Below are 20,896 nucleotides of genomic sequence, written 5' to 3'. Positions count from 1 at the left end.
CAGGTAAGCTGACTATTTTTTTCCATGGAAGAAGATGGACATTTAATGAAACAGAGGAATTCCATTTGTTTTTAAGGAAAAAACCAGACTTAAATTAAAAAATTTGATCTCCAACAACAGGACTCAAGAGAAGTAGAAAAAGGTAAATGGAATTCTTGAGAACTGTGTTTCTGTTGTGGATATACATAAAAACCATATGTATAATTTGATTTTACTGATATAACATAAAAAAGGGAAGTAGAAAAGGAAAGGGGATAGTGTCAAAAAAAAGGGAAAAGGGGAGATAAAAAGAGGGAAACTACATACGATGATGAGGCAAAGGAAACTTACCATATCTGAGAAAACTTAGAGGGGGGAGGAACATTGTGTGAATCCTATTTTCATCAGAGTTGGCTCAAAGAGGAAATAATTAACATATTTGTTTTACAGAGATTCTTCTCTCACTGCATTAAAAAGTGGGAGAGGAAAAGGGAAAAGGAAAAAGCATAATAAGGGAAGGGTACAAGAAAGGGGAAGGGATTCAAAGGGAAGAGAGAGGGATAGTAAAGAGGGAGAGCTGTGTGACACAAGTGGGACCAATAAGTTTAATACAAGGGAAGAAGGGAAGGAGGGCAAGAAAAAGAAAAGTATAATCTGGGGATATTAGGATGGCAGGAAATACAGAATTAGTCATTTTAACCATAAATGTGAATGGGATGAACTCTCCCATAAAGAGGAGGCAGAAAGCAGACTGGATCAAAACTCAGAACCTTACAATATGTTGTTCACAGGAAACACATTTAAAACAGAGAGATACATACAGAGTAAAGGTAAAAGGCTGGACCAGAATCTATTATGTTTCAGGTGAAGTCAAAAAAGCAGGGATAGCCATCCTTAAATCAGATCAAGCAAAAGCAAAGATTGATCTAATTAAAAGAGATAAGGAAGGAAACTATATCTTGCTTAAGGGTACTATAGACAATGAAGCAATATCAGTATTGAACATATATGCACCAAGTGGTATAGCATCTAACTTCCTAAAGGAGAAGTTAAGAGAGTTGTGAGAAGAAATAGCCAGCAAAACCATAATAGTGGGAGATCTCAATCTTGCACTCTCAGATTTAGATAAATCACATCACAAAACAAATAAGAAAGAAATTAAAGAGGTAAATAGAATATTAAAAAAAATTAGGTATGATAGATCTCTGGAGAAAACTAAATGGTGACAGAAAGGAGTATACTTTCTTCTCAGCAGTTCATGTAACCTACACAAAAAATGACCATATATTAGGATATAAAGACCTCAAAATTAAATGCAGGAAGGCAGAAATACTAAATGCTTTCTTTTCAGATCACAATGCAATAAAAACTAATTCAACAAAAAGTTAGGTGTATATAGACCAAAAAGTAATTGGAAACTAAATAATCTCATCTTAAAGAATAATTGGGTGAAACAGCAAATTATAGACACAATTAATAATTTCACTCAAGATAATGATAATGGTGAGACATCATACCAAAATGTTTGGGATGCAGCCAAAGCAGTAATAAGGGGAAATTTTATATACTTAGAGGCTTACTTGAATAAAAGAGAGAAAGAGAAGATGAATGAGTTAGGCCTGCAACTTAAAAAGCTAGAAAAAGACCAAATTAAAAACCCCCAATCAATTACTAAACTTGAAATTCTAAAATTAAAAGGAGAAAATAATATAGAAAGTAAAAAAAAAAAAAAGACTATTGAACTAATAAATAAAACTAAGAGTTGGTTTTATGAAAAAAACAATAAAATTGATAAACCTTTGTAAATCTGATTAGAAAAAGGAGAGAGGGAACTCAAATTAGTAGTCTTAAAAATGAAAAAGGAGAACTTTCCACCAATGAAGAGGAAAGTAAAAAAAATAATAAGGGGTTACTTTGCCCAACTTTATGCTAATAAATTTGATAACCTAAGCAAAATGGATGACCACCTCCAAAAATATAGGCTTCCCAGATTATCAGAGGAGGAAGTAAATTGCTTAAATAGTCCCATTTCAGAAAAAGAAATAGAACAAGCTATTAATCAACTCCCTAAAAAAAAATCCCCGGGACCAGATGGATTTACATGTGAATTCTACAACACATTTGAAGAACAATTAGCACCGATGCTTTATAAACTTTTTGAAAAAATAGGGAATGAAGGAGTCCTACCAAATTCCTTTTATGACACAGATATGGTAATGATACCTAAACCAGGTAGGTTGAAAACAGAGAAAGAAAATTATAGACCAATCTCCCTAATGAATATTGATGCTAAAATCTTAAATAAGATATTAGCAAAAAGACTACAGAAAATTATCCCCAGGATAATACACCACGATCAAGTAGGATTTATACCAGGAGTGCAGGGCTGGTTCAATATTAGGAAAACTATCGGTGTAATTAGCCATATTAATAATCAAATTAACAAAAACCATATGATCATCTCAATAGATGCAGAAAAAGCATTTGATAAAAATCCAACATCCATTCCTATTAAAAACTCTTGAGAGTATAGGAATAAATGGACTTTTCCTTAAAATAATCAGGAGCATCTATTTAAAACCAGCAATAACCATCATATGTAACGGGGACAAACTGCAACCATTCCCAATAAGATCAGGAGTGAAACAAGGTTGCCCACTATCACCATTATTATTTAATATTGTATTAGAAATGCTAGCTCTGGCAATAAGAGTTAAGAAGGAGATTAAAGGAATAAGAATCGGCAATGAGGAAACCAAATTATCACTCTTTGCTGATGATATGATGGTATACTTAGAGAATCCCTGAGACTCTACTAAAAAGTTATTAGAAATAATCCACACCTTTATCAAAGTTGCAGGATACAAAATAAACCCACATAAGTCATCAGCATTCTTATATATCACTAACAAAACCCAACAATTCAAGTTACAAAGAGAAATTCCATTTAAAGTAACTACTGATTGTATAAAATATTTAGGAACCTATCTGCCAAGGGAAAATCAGAAACTTTATGAGCCAAACTACAAAACACTTTCCACACAAATTAAGTCTGATCTAACCAACTGGAAAAATATTAAATGCTCTTCGATTGGGTGAGCAAATATAATAAAAATGACCATACTACCTAAACTAATCTATTTATTTAGCGCTGTACCAATCAGACTCCCAAAAAAACTATTTTGATGACTTAGAAAAAACAACAAAGTTCATATGGAAATACAAAAGGTCAAGAATTTCAAGAGAATTAATGAAAAAAAAAATCCAATGAATGTGGTCTAGGTGTACCAGATCTAAAATTATATTATAAAGCAGCAGTTACTAAAACCATCGGGTATTGGCTAAGATATAGAGTAGTTGAGCAATGGAATAAGTTAGGTGCAAAGGCCATAATTTTAATAATCTAGTGTTTGACAAACCCAAAGACCCCAGTTTTTGGGATAAGAATGCAGTATTTGACAAAAATTGCTGGGAAAATTGGAAATTAATATGGCAGAAACTAGGCATTGACCCACACTTAACACCATACACCAGGATAAGGTCAAAATGGTTTCATGACCTAGGCATAAAGAATGGGATTATAAATAAATTGGAAGAACATAGGATAGTTTATCTCTCAGACCTGTGGAAGAGGGAGGAATTTATGACCAAAGAAGAACTAGAGATCACTATTGACCACAAAATAGAAAATTTTGATTATATCACATTGAAAAGTTTTTGTACAAACAAAACAAAAGCAGACAAGATTAGAAGGGAAACAATAAACTGGGAAAACATTTTTACAGTCAAAGTTTCTGATAAAGGCCTCATTTCCAAAATATATAGAGAATTGACTCTATAAGAAATCAAGCCATTCTCCAATTGATAAATGGTCCAAGGACATGAACAGACAATTCTCAGATGAAGAAATTAAAACTAATTATAGACATATGAAAATATGCTCCAAATCATTATTAATCAGAGAAATGCAAATTAAGACAACTCTGAGATACCACTACACACCTGTCAGATTGGCTAGAATGACAGGGAAAGATAATGCAGAATATTGGAGGGGATGTGGGAAAACAGGGACAGTGATACATTGTTGGTGGAATTGTGAACACATCCAGCCATTCTGGAGAGCAATTTGGAACTATGTTCAAAAAGTTATCAAACTGTGTATACCCTTTGATCTAGCAGTGTTTCTACTGGGCTTATATCCCAAAGAGATACTAAAGAAGGAAAAGGGACCTGTATATGCCAAAATGTTTGTGGCAGCCCTGTTTGTAGTGGCTAGAAGCTGGAAAATGAATGGATGCCCTTCAATTGAAGAATGGTTGGGTAAATTGTCATATATGATCATTATGGAATATTATTGCTGTATAAGAAATGACCAGCAGAATGAATACAGAGAGGATTGGTGAGACTTACAGGAACTGATGCTAAGTGAAATGTGCAGAACCAGGAGATCATTATAAACCTCAACAACGATACTGTTTGAGGATGTATTCTGATAAAAGTGGATCTCTTCAATAAAGAGTGCAAATTCAGTTTCAATTGATCAAGACTGGACAGAAGCAGCTACACCCAAAGAAAGAACACTGGGAAATTAATATAAACCGCTTCCATTTTTGTTTTTCTTCCCGGGTTATTTATACCTTCTGACTCCAATTTTCCCTGAGCAACAAGAGAACTGTTCGGTTCTGCACACATATATTGAATCTAGGATATACTGTAACCTATTTAACATGTAAAGGACTGCTTGCCATCTCAAGGAGGGGGTGGAGGGAGGGAGGGGAAAAATTGTAACAGAAGTGAGTGCAAGGGACAATGCTGTAAAAATTTACCTGGCATGGGTTCTGTCAATAAAAAGTTATTTAAAAAAAAAGGGAAGCATAAAAAGGTAAGCAGGAAAGAAAAAAATTCATTTAAAGGTTATGCCATTAACATTTCTACAGAAAAAGATGATACTTGTAACTCTTTAGAACTAATTTTTTTTCTATTTTTAAGCTTTTTTTTTTTCAAAACATGTGAAAGGAAATTTTTCTGCTTTGACCTTTGAAAAACTTTGTGTTATAATTTTCCCCCTTTCCCCAACCCCTTCCCCTAGATGGCATGTAATCCAACACATTTTAAGCATGATAAATATGTATGTGTGTGTGTGTGTGTGTGTGTGTGTGTGTGTGTGTGTGTGTGTATATATATATATAAAACTAAATATTAGCATAGATCTGTATCTTTCATAGGGCAGATAGAAGAGATATACATAGAGTTTGGGTGTGGATATAAATTGACTTTAATGTGGTGACATAAAAAATAAATTAAGGGGTGGGAAAAGGGATTATACTGGGAAAAGAAAAAAGGGAAGATAAAATTGAGTAAATTAGACCACATGAAAAGGCACAAAAGATCTATTACAATAAAGTGAAAGATGGGAGGAAGATGACCAATTTTTGAACCTCAATCTAAATGAATATCGCTAAAAGAAGGAATAATATATGCACTTGGTTGGGTTAGTAATTTATCTTAACCTATAAGGAAGTTGGATGAAAAGGATAAAGAAAAAAAGAAAATACAAAAGTAAGAGGGAGAAAGGTAAATAAAGGGGGGGGGTGATGCTGATAGAATAGGGAGGAATAGCAATCAGAAGGAAAATGCTAATGATGAGGGTAAGAGTGAAAAAAGTGGGAAAAATATAAATGAGGGAAAATAGGATAGATTGTATATCTCTAAATGTTTACATAAATTAAATAGAGAAGGAGATCAATGAATTGGTGAATTCAGTCAATATCTTTTATTGCTAGAAAACAAATGATAAGAAATTTCATCTGAAAGAGGAAAAGATCAAAACTATCAAGGAAATTAATGAAAAAAAAAAAAAGTGAAGGAAGGCAGTACAGCAGTTCCAGACATAAAACTATATTATAAAGCATCAATCATAAAAACCATTTGGTACTGGCTAAGAAATAGAATGGTAGTCAGTCAAATAGATTAAGTATATATAAAAATAATACTCTATAATTTAGCAATCTACTGTTTGATGAAGTCAAAGACTCCAACTTCTGAGATCAGAACTCCCTATTTGACAAAAACTGCTGGAGAAATTAGAAAATAGTATGGCAGAAAGTAGCCATAGACCAACATCTCACACACTATCTAGAGATGAAGTCAAAATGGGTGCAAGATTTAGACATAAATGGTGTTACCATAAGTAAATTAGGAGATCAAGGAATAGTTTACCTGTGAAATCTATGGAGAACAGAACAGATTATGAACAAAGAGATAGAGAATATTAAGAAATGCAATATGGATGATTTTAATTACATTAAATTAAAAATGTTTTGTACAAACAAAATGAATGCAGCCAAGATTAGAAGGGAAGCAGTAAACTGGGAAACATTTTTTCCAGCTGGCATTTTTAATAAAGGCCTCATTTCTAAAATATAGTGAGAATTGAGTCAAATTTATAAGGATTAAAGTCATTCCCCAATTGATAGTCACAGAATATGAATAGACAATTTTCAGATGAAGAATTTCAAGTAATCTATAATCATATGAAAAATGCTCTAAATCACTATTAATTAAAAAAATGCAAATTAAAGTAACTGAGATAATACCTCAAACCTAACAAATTGGCTAAGATGAGAAGAAAATAAAATGGTAATTAATGGAGGGATTTGGGGAAATTGCTTATAGAAACTGCTTTTATTTATTTATTTATTTGTTATGGCAAGGGATTGGAAATTGAGGGAATGGTCACCAATTACTGAACAAGTTTGGTATATGAATGCAATGGAATGCTATTATGCTATAAGAAAAGATTAACTAGCAGATTTCAGAAAAACCTTGAAACAACTAAACCATATGAACTAAATCTGAGTTAAGTAAGCAAAACCGGAAAAACATTGTACACAGTACAGTGTACATAGTGATAGTAAGATTGTGTGGTGATCAATTAGAATAGACTCGGCTCTTCTCAGCAATACAGTAATCCAAAACATTTCCAATAACCTTGTGATGGAAAATGACATCATATCCAGAGAAAGAAGTATGAATGCTGAATTCAGATCAAAGTATACTATTTTTATTTTTTGTTTTTTTTCTCGTGGTTTTCTCTTTTATTCTTATTTTCTTTTTCTTTCTTTCTTTCTTTTTTTCCCCTAAGGCAATTGGGGTTAAGTGATTTGCTCAGGGTCACACAGCTAGGAAGTATCTGAGACCGGATTTGAACCCAGGTCCTCCTGACTTCAGGGCTAGTGCTCTATCCACTGTGCTGCCTCTTATTCTGACTTTTCTTTCACAACATGACTAATATGGAAATATATTTAACATGTTAGCCTATGCATAACTTATATAAAATTGCTGTCTTGGATAGGGAAGAGAGAGGAAAAAAATTGGAACTCAAAATCTTAACAAAAATGAATGTTGAAAACTATCTTTACATGTTAGTAGGGAAAAAATAAATTGTATTAAGTAGGCAATGGGAAGAAATATTCTGAGCACCACCTGGCAAGATGAGATATTAAGGTCCTTTCTCAAGCCAAATTCCCATTTGTTCAAACTCTTCCATTTAGAGGACAATTTGTTGGACACATTGTTCAAATATCAAAATATGTTAGATTAAAGGAGTATTTTACAGAAAACTCATATAAGGCAAGTGCTCACACAATGTTCAGAAGAAGAAATGTATGGATATTCACAAGGTCCCTAAGAAGAACTTTGGAATTTGAAGAATTGGAAAATACTGGGACAGGATGGTTAGCATGGTGTACCCACATCAAAGAAGGCATTGTGCTCTATAAGCAAAGAAGAACTGCAGTAGCTGAAAAGAAATATATGTGTGAATTCAGAAACATCACCATTCCAAATGTTTATGTGAACTATTTGTACTCAGTCTGTGGTAAAGACTTTTGAGTTCATATAGGATCTACTAAGCTTCAATTGGAAACATTGTTCATTGACTTTGACATAATTATGGTTTTTTTTGCTCCTCTTTGAACATGAACAACATTACCAATCAAGTTCCTATTCTGTATAAAGCCCTGTAGCAAGCTTTTGATAATTTTAAAGCGAATAGAAATAGTAACCTCTGCCCTTGAGGAGCTCACGGTTTAATGGATGAGACAACAAGCAAACAAATATTTATACACAAGGAACATATAGGATAAACCGTAAATAATTTAAACAAGAAAATTCTAGAATCAATAGAAATTGGAAAAAGCTTTTTTACAAGATTGGATATAGCTGTCATTATTAAAAAAAAACAAAACAAAACAAAACACAAAAATCAGGAGTTAGAGTTGAGGAGGAAGGGTATTTCAGACACAGAGAAGAAAAAAAAAAATGCCCAGAATTTAAAGATGGACTGTCTTGTTCATAGAAAAGGCAGGAAGCCAGTATAAGATTGTAACGTGGGGAATAAGGTATAAAAAAAAAAAAAAAATTGTGCATGGGAGTAGTGGTATGTAGATTATGAAGAGTTTTCAAAATTAAATAGAGGGTTTTATATTTGATCCTGATGTTGTATTTGATAGGACTCGCTGCAGTTTATTGACTCAGTGAATAGGCATGACTCTAAGAAAATTGCTTTGCCATTTGAATAGAGGTTGTATTGAAGTAGAGAAAGACTTGCTCTTGGAAGACCTATCAGTAGGCTATTTCAATAATACAGATGTAAGGTAATGGAAGAATGCACCAAGGTCATGTTGGCATCAGAGGAGAAAAGGAGTCAAATTCGAGAGATGTTGCAAAGATAAAATCAGCAGGCATTGGTGACAGGTTGAATATGAGGAATGAAAAGCAATGAGAATTTAAGATTGACACCCAATTTGTGAGCCTGAAGTAGGGCAACCTGGGAAGAAGATAGTGTCCTTCACAGTATTAGGGAAAGTCAGAATGGGGGAGGGATGAAGGAGAAAGATAATGATATCAATTCTGAATATGTGTTTAAGATGTGTAATGGACATTCAGTTCAAGATGTCTGGAAGTCAATTGGAGATGCAAGACTAGAGGTCAACAGAAGGATTGGTCAACTCAAGAATTAAAGCACAGAGATAGTAATTAAATTGAAAGGAGCTGATAAGAAAAACAAATGAAGCAGCATAATGGGAGATATGAAAAAGATCCAAAACAAAGTTCTCTATAGCTAGAGGAAATGACCTAAAGGAAGATCAAGCACATGATCCTGACTAAAAGACAGATATGTAGGAAGAAAACCAAAAGAGAATGTCAGGTCAAAAACCTAAACAGGAGAATCAAGAAGAGAAGAGTCATCAAAGACATTATATATAAATATACCAGTGTGTCTATGTGTATATAAATATATCTATCTTACACACACACACACACACACACACACACACACACACACACACACAAATATATATGTATATATATAAACTTTTCTAGCTGATATTTTTCTCCTACCCCCACCCCCCCCCCAAAAAAAAAAGATAAATAAAAAGTATGTAATTCCCTTGAAGGCAGATTGCTTTTTTTTTTTTTTTTTTTTTTTTTTTTGTATTCATAGTACTTAGAACAGTGCCTAGCAAATTATACATTCTTTAGAAATTCTTTTTGCATCAAATGGAATAAGAAAATAAATAAGAATGATATGCTTATATGTTTCTATCTGCTTGGAAATATAATTTTAAAAAAGATATATACATAGGTGTATAAACATACACATAAATGTAGAAATGTCTTTAATTGTTTCTTTGTGACATTAAAATAATTTATAAGTGACAGTCCACTATTTGTACATTTTTATTCAGGTTATTATCTTGAAAACTTGATTTTGTATTGAGAATTATGGTTAGATATAAAGGACTGCTTGCCATCTAGGGGAGGGGGTGGAGGGAGGGAGGGAAAAAAAATCGGAACAGAAACAAGTGTCAATATAAAGTAATTATTAAATAAAAATTAAAAAAAAATAAAATTAAATTTTAAAAAAAGAGAATTATGGTTAGAACCAGCATTTGTTTAGTAGCAGAAATTGTTATATTAAGCATTCATAGAGAGCAATATTCTATTTTGAGTTTCATCTCAAGATAACATAAATTTAGCACAAACTATTAACCTTAATACATCTATTTGTTTAATAATAAGGAATCTATTACTTCATAAAACCTCAGGAACTTAACTTAAAACTGTAAGAACTTTATAAATTTTAAGAAGATATACATGTTACTACATTTCAATTTTCATGTAAATGCTGAAAATTCTTAGCAGCTTTTCTTTTCTGATGGAAACTATTTTCAGCAGCACATTTAAACTTGCATCCTTTAAACTGAAATTAAACAGTACATGATTAATAATCAATAATAAAGTTTCAGAAGTTCCTGCAGGATCATTGGGGTGGGAAAAGGAACAATAATTCCCACAGCAATGCTGCTTTTCACATCAATATAGAAATGTTTTCAATTATCAAATAGCACAAGAGTACATTTACATTCAACTTTTGACAATAACTGTGATATGAAATTTCAAGGAGAAACTATGTTTGCTTAGAGATATGTTAAAACCAAGGAGGCTATATCATATGATCTTGCAAGAATCAACCATTGATATGAAAGTGTTCCATCATTGAATGGAAGAATATTAGAAATGGAAAACTCGACAGATACATCCTAGGTTCATGCTCTAATTTTCAGAATGAGGAAATTGAGGCACAGAATGATGACAATTCATTGCTGAAGGTCACACGGTTATTTACTAGCCACATGGGAATAAGAAAACAGTTTAAATAATAGACAATAGATGGAGAGTATAGGATTTGGAGACAGGAAGACCAAGATTTAAATCCTGCATTTGTTATTTAGTAATGATATTATCACAAGCAAGTTATTCCATCTAAGTTTCAGTTTCATCTATAGAGCAATAATACTTCTGAAGTATATATACCTCTTACCTTGAATACATTATAAAGTTCAAAGAAGAAATAAAAAAAGAATTGTACATTGAAAAGAAAAATGGATTTGGAATAAAAGATTAAATTCTGACTCTGTGACTCAGATCTGCATAACTTAGTAAAAATTTCTTAATATGCTTGTTATTAGCTTCCTTACCTATAAGATGAAATGAATGAGTTATATGGCCTCTAATGTAACTTCAAACGCTAAAATTATAAGCCAAGTATGTTATTCAAATTGACAGTTGTATTAAGTTAACTTTACACTGTTGTTTTAGCATAAATTGTTTTACTTCTGTTCACTTCAATCTGTGTCAATTTATACAAATATTACAAGAAATAAGAGACTATCTATAATTTCTCATGGTACTCTGATTAACATAATTATTAGGACCCTCAAGAATTTATGATGAAAAGTGTAATCCAAATGACAGAGAATGATGAGTTAAATATGCATAATGAGACACACAGTTTTAAATACAGACTATATGAAAATATGTTGTTAGGCCATGAATATCTGTTAGTGTATATTGTTTTGTTTTCAGGGAAAGATAAAAATAAGTCCCATTTAATTGAAAAAATTAATGTGTAATGTAAATGTTTTTTAAACTGTAAAAATTTGTCTTAAATATAACTGGGGAATGTATTATATAAATAAATATATTTATATATGCCTAAATGTATATATGTATGAACACACATATATGTATGCACACATATGTATGTACCTGAGTATATTTTGTTTTTAATAACATTCTGTCTCTTAAACTCTTTCCTACCATTCTATAATAATGAATAACAGTTAACCAAAACTGACCAATATATCATGCTTATCTGGCGAAATAGTAAACATTGAACATACATTTCTACATATCTCTACCTAGAAGGGATAAATTTGGTTATCTTTACTATTTTAATTTATTTATCATTTTATATCATTTTCTTTTACATTAGTGTAATCATTATGGATGTTCTCGTGTTTCTTCATTTCACCTCAGTTCATATATATGTTTGCTTTTTCTCACAAGATCATTTATTTTCTATAATATAACATATTATTACACTAATTTATCTTAATTTAAAAAAAATTGTCTAGTTAGTAGGGATGGACCTTATTTTCAAAATTTTCTACCATACCAAAAAAAAATTACTACAACTACTACTACTACTACTACTACTACTACTACTACTGCTATTGCTATTACTACTACAGCTGCTGCTGCTGCTACTGCTACTCCCAACATACGCACACAGACACACACACACACACACACACACACACACACACACACACGCACACACAGCCCTGTTCAAGATTCCTAAGACCTTCCAAGTCTAAGAAATCTAGACTTTTATAGTTGGCACTTAATATATCCTTACTCAATAGGAAGCTGTCAAGGACTCCAAGTCAAATTAGAACTTAGGGAGAGTTTTTCTGCCTTTTTTTTACAAAAAGCTAAATCCTGATCCAAGAGGAAAATAAGTTGGTCATATCAAGTTCTAAGAGCTTTGTCTCCTTTTAGCCAAAGTTAATATCTCTATCACAAGAAGGAAAGAAGGATGCCATGTTGTAGGGTAGACCCAATGAATAGTATTGATCTTTTTATACTTATTTGCCATTTCTAATAGATCATGATAGAACATGGATCTAAATCTGAAAGGGTTCTCGACGGAAACTAGTTCCACTCCCTCCTTTTGAATGTGAAAAATATTACATTCATAAAAGTATTCCCCAATTTTTTACCCAAAGTCAACAAATAGCATCAGCAATCATAGGTGTGATTCAAATATGTATCATCTAACTTCAGAATGAACTCTTTCTAATATAACAGTTATATCTCCTTTTTAATAAAACATTTTCATATGGCAGTTGATAATTTGTATTTTTCTCTGACATATACCTTTTGTTTCTTTATAATTTTAATCATATATATTAGAATTTTAATATATTTTAGTTGTATATATAAAGATCAGATGCCTAAATGCCTTGAATATCATCTTTTGGAGGGGGGTTGGTTTTGTTCACAATTCTTTTTTTTTGTTTTGTTTTTAAATCATACTTTTGAAGGTTAAGATCATTATTTTCCTTCTGGGGAGTAACTGCTCAAGATCATAGGAACTATTAAATAAGATCTAGTATTTAGAACAAAAGAAATGATCCTTTATTAGATCTCATGTGGAGCATTGTGTTCAGGTACTAATCTGGAGCATATCTTTGAATGAGAAACAAGAATCATCTGAAGTCTGGATACTATGCCATTTAAGGACAGATTGAAACAGCTGAGATCATTTAATATGAAAATAATTCTGCTTATACTTCTCTTCCTCCTACTACTATAAAAATTAATATTAATAATAACTGACACATATAATGTTTTAAAATTTGCAAATATATCAATCACTTTTCACATATAGCAGAGAATATTATTTGGATGAGGTTTTAGACTTATTCTATTATGTCTCAGCGGGCAACTAAGAGGTGTAATCATGAAAGTCCAGAGGCATATTAATGCATGAGAAAAGAGAACATACTGAGCAATTAAAGCCACCTAAAAATGAAATGGATTTTGTCATAGAATTCTGGACACTTTATCACTGGAGATGCTTGTTAGATATAATATAGAACAGAAACTTATTCATCTATGGATTTGACTGGATATTCTCTAGTATCTTTCCACAATAAAATTCAATAACTTTCTGATAAATTTTGAATAATTTTTCAAAGAAATGAATTGTCAACATTTCTATGGCTAATAATCTCCAATCTAATAATCGTCTAATCCTAAGAAACTTATGAATCTTTGCAAAGGAGTTGACAGTCAACTCCTTTGCAAAGATTCATAAGTTTCTTAGGATTAGGCCCTGTCTGGGACTGTTACATTTAATTTACCTCTTTCCTTATTAATAAAATGAATGTGTAACATTATTATTAGATAAATTATTCTATCTTGAAAAAACATCAAACTTTGTGTAAAGAAAAACCTGATATAAGAATCAAAATATTTGAGTTCTAGTTTCTATTTTTTCTATGTATTTATTTTCTTATCCAGGCCAGGTCATTTTACATTTATTATACTCAGTAGTTTTTTCTTCAAAATGATGATGTTTTCTTAGCTTTCTAAAATGTAAGGGACTCAAAAGACTATCTGAATTTACTCAGGGATCACCCACAAAAACCACTTTGCAAATATCAAAAATGTTTATACATGTGAGTTTTTATTACTCTCATTTTGAAAGTAATGATAACAGACAGACTTATAATGTCCCCAAAGCCATAATAGTTCAGTTTTGTTCATAATTTTTTCTGCCCAAACTGCAGCTAAGTATAACTACTTCAACTATCCCAATAAAATTAAATACATCTAAATAATGTATAGGAAGTATATTTCTTGCTATCTTAAATATATAGATTTTTTAATGCACAATATTTCTAACTAATGTTTACCATCATTGAGGGCAATATGGCATGTTTGATACTTGTAATACTTTCATTTAAATTGTTCCTCTGATATAAATTAACTGAGTGATTTAGGGCAAGTCTCTTGACCTTTTATCATTATAGCTCTCCAGGACCACATAAATTATACAGAAGATTTCAATCTATATCTGTAGGAATTTCCTCATCTGAAGTACACTTTAACTATGAAATGGACTCCAATAGAATTAATCATATTTTGTAATGTGATCACATTTTGGAAGAAGTTTTTGTGCCATGAACAACAACTATCATAATCATCATACTTCCATCCAGATACTCTCTAGTGCTCCCCATCTCTCCCTCTGTTCCCTACCACTTTCAGTGCATGGCACAAAGAGGTACTTAATAAATGTTTATTGTATGCTTTTTAATGTAGTTTGATAGTCAGTAGATAGAGCACTAGGCCTGGAACTAGGAAGACAAGAATTCAAATTCGACCTCTGAAACTTACTGGTTGTGTGATCCAAGATAAACCTTCTTTGCCTCAGTTTCTTCATCTGTAAAATGAGCTATAGAAAAAAATAACAAACCACTCCAGTACATTTGACAAGTAAACCCCAAGTGTGATCAGAAAAAATCTGACATGACTGACTGAATCAGTACACCTAATAGCAGTTTTCCCACTGTCCTCTATGTTTAGGGGCATAATTATTCAATTAAAGCAACTAAAACTGGCTCTATCTATATTCTTGGCAAAACTATGCCAAAAGGAGGACAAATTCTTAAAAACAAAAAAGTAAGGTCTATCTCTGGGTCAACAATGAATGGTGAGAGGACAAAATAATGACATAGAAGTCCAATTGAAATGAACATTAATAAAGAATATCCTGTCCTGGATGAAATTGGGAAACAAGTGCTAGTGACGTAAAGTTACTTAGAGGCACACAAGAAACTGAGAATAATCCCATTCTAACAAAACTACCAGAACTGGAAAAGGAGAAGACAAAAGAAAGACAGGGAATCACACATGCCAGATTATTGTCTCCTTTGCTTTCAGGTGTAAGACTGCGGGTGTGAAAGGAGTACCCATTCTCTACCCCACACTTTATTTTGTTCTGATTAATATGTTGCAGCTGTTCTGGGAGCCAAACAGTTTTTTTGTTTGTTTCTCAGAGCAAGTTGTAGTTTAGGCAAAAGTGCTAAAATTTGCACAGACAAAATCCAGAACCTTGGTCAAAATGGGTTTAATCATTTAGGAGGAAATGATCACATGATAAAGTTTTAAATATTAAAACAAACTATTTCCCTGGAGATGTCAGAATCAAGGTTAGTATAATCCAACACGACTATTAGCTAATAAGAGGCATAAAGAAAGCATGCTATTTCCAGGTCAATAAAAAACTAGTCCAAGGTTAGGAACACAGGAAATTTTCCAACAGAGGGAGAATAAGAAATGATGACTTTGCAGCACTGACTTGACAGGATTTTCTTATTGGGGAGAATGAAGCCATGGCTTTCATCCTGGTTTTTATCTGGGTCTGTGTTGTGAGTTCAAATGTGGGGTTTTTGTTCTTCTATAAAATATTATAAAAGTTCTCTCTGGGTGCCTTCCCTGGAATCAGGATTTTGTCGGTCCCTGTTCGGGCGCCAAAATGTTGTGAGCTTTTTCTTCTCAAAACACAGTCAGGTGATAAAAGTTCAGATCTTTTATTATCTCCAATATAGCCCGGTTAGCTTAGAGGCCTATCTCTCTGCTTGGTTCCAAGAGCTCTCTCCAAATGTCGCCAAATCCAAAGGTTTTGTCCTTCAGCCTCTGCCTCTGCTTTCTTCAGCCTCCAGCCAGCTCCACTCTTCATGTCATTCCGGTGAAATCTCGACTTGTAGCTTCTTCACTCTGAAGAACTTCTTTGACTGGCCCATTGAAGCTCTATTTATGCTCCTTCAAGAGAGGGATTGTGGGTTTTCTCCCATAGTGCTCTCTGGCCCAAAGAGCTTCAAGGGAGGTGTGAACTCATTGAACTCCAATGAGTAAAGGTGTGAACACAAGCCTTGTATTAATTAGTTCTACTTAGTACCTTGTTTCAGGTTCTGCCCAAAACATCTTCTTGTAAGATTAGATCAACTCTAATTAGTTAGCAGTTAGTAAGGATTCCAACAGGTCTGCCCCATATTCTTTGGTACTGCTACATGTGTCTGCACCTGTTTCACCCCTTTGGGAAGGGTTAAAATCCACTGTGCAGACTAAATGATGAATATAAATAAATCTATTCAATATAATAGGTTTTTCTTTTTCTTTAACAGATTGGCTTCTTTTAACCTAAGGGCATATAGACCCAGTCTAAGAATAGGATCACCATAGACACATGGCTAATTTGTCTACTGGGTAGTCTGGCTCTGGTTTCCTGGAAATGAAACAGGTCTAAGGTATCAACTGTTACTTAAGTGGATATACTTAACTTGTGACAAATAAAGGAGGAAAAATCTACTTAAAACAATGCAATTATGTAAATAAAGATTACTAGATCCAGACCTCCCCTTCTTCCCAAATGCTCATAATTATAAATTCACTGTTAAGGTTCTCTATCAATATATTAATTCATAACACATTGTATCAATAAGATCAAGATCACAAGTCCGAAGCATATGTATACCACGAGTATTACAAGATATGTTGCTTTGTTCCATTGTCACAAACAATATTTTGCCCATCATTCTATCTTGCAAATATATACCATTGGCAGCTAGATGGCTCAGTGAATATTGTGCAGGATCAAAAGTCAAAAAGATCTTAGTTCAAATCCAACCTTAGACATTTTCTAAACCTATGATCCTGTTCAAGTTGCTTGACTTCTGTTTGCCTTAGTTTCCTTAATTGTAAAATAGGAATAATAATAGCACCTACCTCCTAGAATTTTTGAGAAGATCAACTGAGATGATAAAGTACTTAACACAGGGCCTGGCATATATAAATCATAGCAAGGCCCAAAAAGTGTGAGGACCATCTCTCAAACATAGCACAAGGTAAGCAGATGTTTCCATGTGGCATGAAGGTAGGCAGAATAAAAATATCTAATCACTTCTTCCTCAATCCTCCTTAAAGAAACTTTTTAATACCTGCCAGAATGGGAAGCAAGAGGTCAAGAACCAGACATCAGCCATCTCTCCTTAGAGAAATGAGCTAACAAAATAGATTTTATTATTCTGCTCCCTTCAATATTCTTAGTTTGGGGAATATGATTTGATTTAAGCTAACTTTTTATCACTGTTTCATTACTGGGGAAAACGAGAATACCATCTTTTATAGAGGTAACTTCCTTCTCACCAAATACCATTTCAACAATGAACACACATAGCATATGTCAAATTAATAGAAAAAACAAATCACAAAAGATAAATAAAGAAGGATATAAACTAGACAATAAACTAGACAATTAAGAGTGAAATAACTCTCCCATTAGGAACAAAATTGTTTTGCTTAAGCAAGAGCAAATTTCCCAAATCTTACACAAGAGGTTGGAGACTATCAGGTTCTCTCATGTCTACCCAAAGTCTTTTCCTTCATTAAACTGACGTGGAATTAGCTTTGTCTACCTTCTCTCTAGAAAAAAAAGAAGAGCCCAAAGGAACTCCAGAAGCTGAAGTGACTTGAAAACTCTCTGAAGAACCCAGAATAATAAAGCAATTTCATCTCTTGCCAGTTCTTTCCAAGTCTTCACACATAGACTTGGAGCATTCCATACTGATGGATTTGGAATTGCATTTACAAATATATTATCTTCCCAACTGATGTTGAAGAGCTTTATGATATAGTATGAATGTTATTATCTACAACTGATGATGAAAAAGAGATAAACTAGATTCAAAGTTGGGTAATTGTGTCCAATGTAATAAACAATTAAATTGTAGGACATAATTCGAACCAACATCTTCTATAAGCCTGCATTTTTCTTCATCCTTTTAGATGTTTTCTGACGAATGAAGGATGTCACATTACCCATCACTTTGTTAGTGCTGTCCATTAAACTCAGCAGAGGGGAATGGCTATCATCCAGTACACAGAAAATTATGAAGCTTAGGATTGTAGGATACAAGGCATAAAGATTAAGTCTCTCTAGATCCCTGTTCTCTAACCACCAATTTTCTTTATTGCTGCTGAGGATCCACTAAAGTGGATGAGGGCAGGAAGCCGAGAGGCCTTTATTATAGCTACAATTCCCATGACCACCCTAACCATTGAAGTATACCACAACATATCAAATACAAAATCACAAATCCAAATGTTTCTTTAGCCTTGCAGTGTTCAAAGCTGCTGTTTGGCTAGGTCTTAGGGCACAGGAAAAACAGAACTGTCTCATATTGATTTCTGCAAATTCAAATATTTTCAGTATTTGAATTTGGCAGCAATAATGTCCATAATTATTTGGCAAGACAGTCACATTCTAGATTTTCACATTTTTTTTCATTTCTGATGACATATCTTAACTTTCTTAAAACATTCATTCTTATATTCAAACTTCGCTATTTAAGGCTGAATTAAACAAAATGGTGAAACTTTCTGAATTTTTTGTAAATTTAGAAAAATTTTCTGCAAGAACCCATCTTACTTTTTTCTCTTTTATATACTTGGCAGTTTACTAGAGCAGAGCAAATCAAAGTATGTTTCTAGGGAAGCACAATAACTGTATAGAATTATGATTTTTTAAAATCCTGTTGGAAACCTCCTGGAAAGAATATTGTACATAACATGCTAGAGGCAAATAGAAAGTAATGATGAATGCCAATTAATTTAGGAAATGATTAATTAGGTAGCTAAAAGATTTGGTATTTCTATGCAATTTAATGATAAATGTTTTAGAATTATCCAAAGCCATTGTTACAGAACATTATATTGTACAGCTAAGTAATAATTTCTAGAGATTTATCTTTCTTTCATTTATGAATTTATCCTCAATTCACTTAATAAGACCAAATTTTCTTCTTGAACTATTAGCATTAGCAGTCACAAAATTTCTTGAGCACAACAACTCAGTGCCAGTCTTTAATCCCAAATTTACTAAGCCATTCTGATTTTGGATAGGTCATCTAACTCTTTACTTATATTTTCTTAATTGACCTTTGCTTATTTAGAAATGAACTTCAGTAAACTTTATATAGCCATTTGTTAATATAGGAAATCCCATTTTAGGGAAGCAAATGTTCTACAGCATCAGAAAATTCTGATGAGTGAAGGCCCTTGTATATAATATAATGTATTATTAAAATACAGAACTTGAGCTTGCATAATTTGATGTTCTTAAACCATGTTTGCATAATAAAGAAAATACATGACCCTTTTTACTGGTATCTAAACTAAAAGGATGTGGAGCTTTTTATACATCTTCTTTCCTACCTTACCCCTTCAGTTTCAGTGAGAAGAAAGCAAAATAATTAGAAATAGAATTAGAAATTAGAAATAATTTCCTTATTAGGAAAGATCATAAGCAGATCTCTGTATATAAGTGTAGGTTTATGTACTTCAACCTCTGACATTTTAGATTTCAAGATCTCTGACACCTTAAGAGAATGGAAGCAATAAGGATTCACAAGATGCTCTCAAGAATGTAATCATCACTAACTTAGTGACATAGATTAATCTCTATTAGTGTTTTCTCTCTAACATCTAAAACAACACTGATAAATGCAATCAGACTATGTTAATCCATCTAATTTAGGGAGGTTCTACCTGGCTTCTTCTCCTTAAATATAGTTATTCAATAACAATATCATCCAAATTAAGTACAAATATAGGCAACTAAAAGCCTATTGCTTTCTATTTTTTGTGTGCCTGCAAACTTAGAGACCAAAGTAGAAAAAAGATACATTTTTTCAGGACTAAAGCAATGCAATTGTTTACCTAGTTTTTATCAGTCTAACCCAACAGCACCAGCAACACTGATCTCACATTCCATCAGTTTTTTAACACAAAAAAACAATACTGCCCCAATCACACTCTTGCTTGATTCCCTTATATATGGAGTTTATATTCTTTTTTGTCAGACTAAATCAAGTCATAATATATGTAAAGTATCTCAATATTCCAATTTCAATTCTAATTAGGTTATTTAATTAATGGAAGTATTTTCTCAAACTGTACAGATCACAATTTATTCATTCTTTTTCAACTGATGAAAATTCTGTCTCTGGTTCTTTGAAGATTCTTAGAAGTTCAATTCAAAATTCCAAAAATGATCCTCTAGATTCTTTTTCTTTTAATTTTTTAAATTTCTAACAGTGTTACACAGACTGCCCATCTCAACACATAATCAGTCCACCTGCACTTCTGATCAAGGATTTCTACATTATATCCCTTATACCACTTATATATATCAATGGAATTAGGAATTCTCTTCTTACTTTTAGCCAACATGAGTGTCTTCATTAAATTTTGCTGAGATACCTATGGATTAAAAAAGTAATGTACTTATATTTCAATGCCTAAATCTATTTTAAAAAGTTAATATGTTTTTAATTGAGAAAATCTGTGTACTTTTAAAAATATGGCCCTTATATGAAATGAAATAAAAATGCCAAATAATAAGAAAAATTGGTCCTAGTTTTACATTTTGTATTCA

The sequence above is a fragment of the Antechinus flavipes genome, chromosome 1 (genome assembly GCF_016432865.1).
Source record: "Antechinus flavipes isolate AdamAnt ecotype Samford, QLD, Australia chromosome 1, AdamAnt_v2, whole genome shotgun sequence".
Lineage (NCBI taxonomy): Eukaryota > Metazoa > Chordata > Mammalia > Dasyuromorphia > Dasyuridae > Antechinus > Antechinus flavipes.
The sequence above is the reverse complement of the archived record's forward strand: the minus strand, read 5'-3'. Positions refer to the sequence as shown.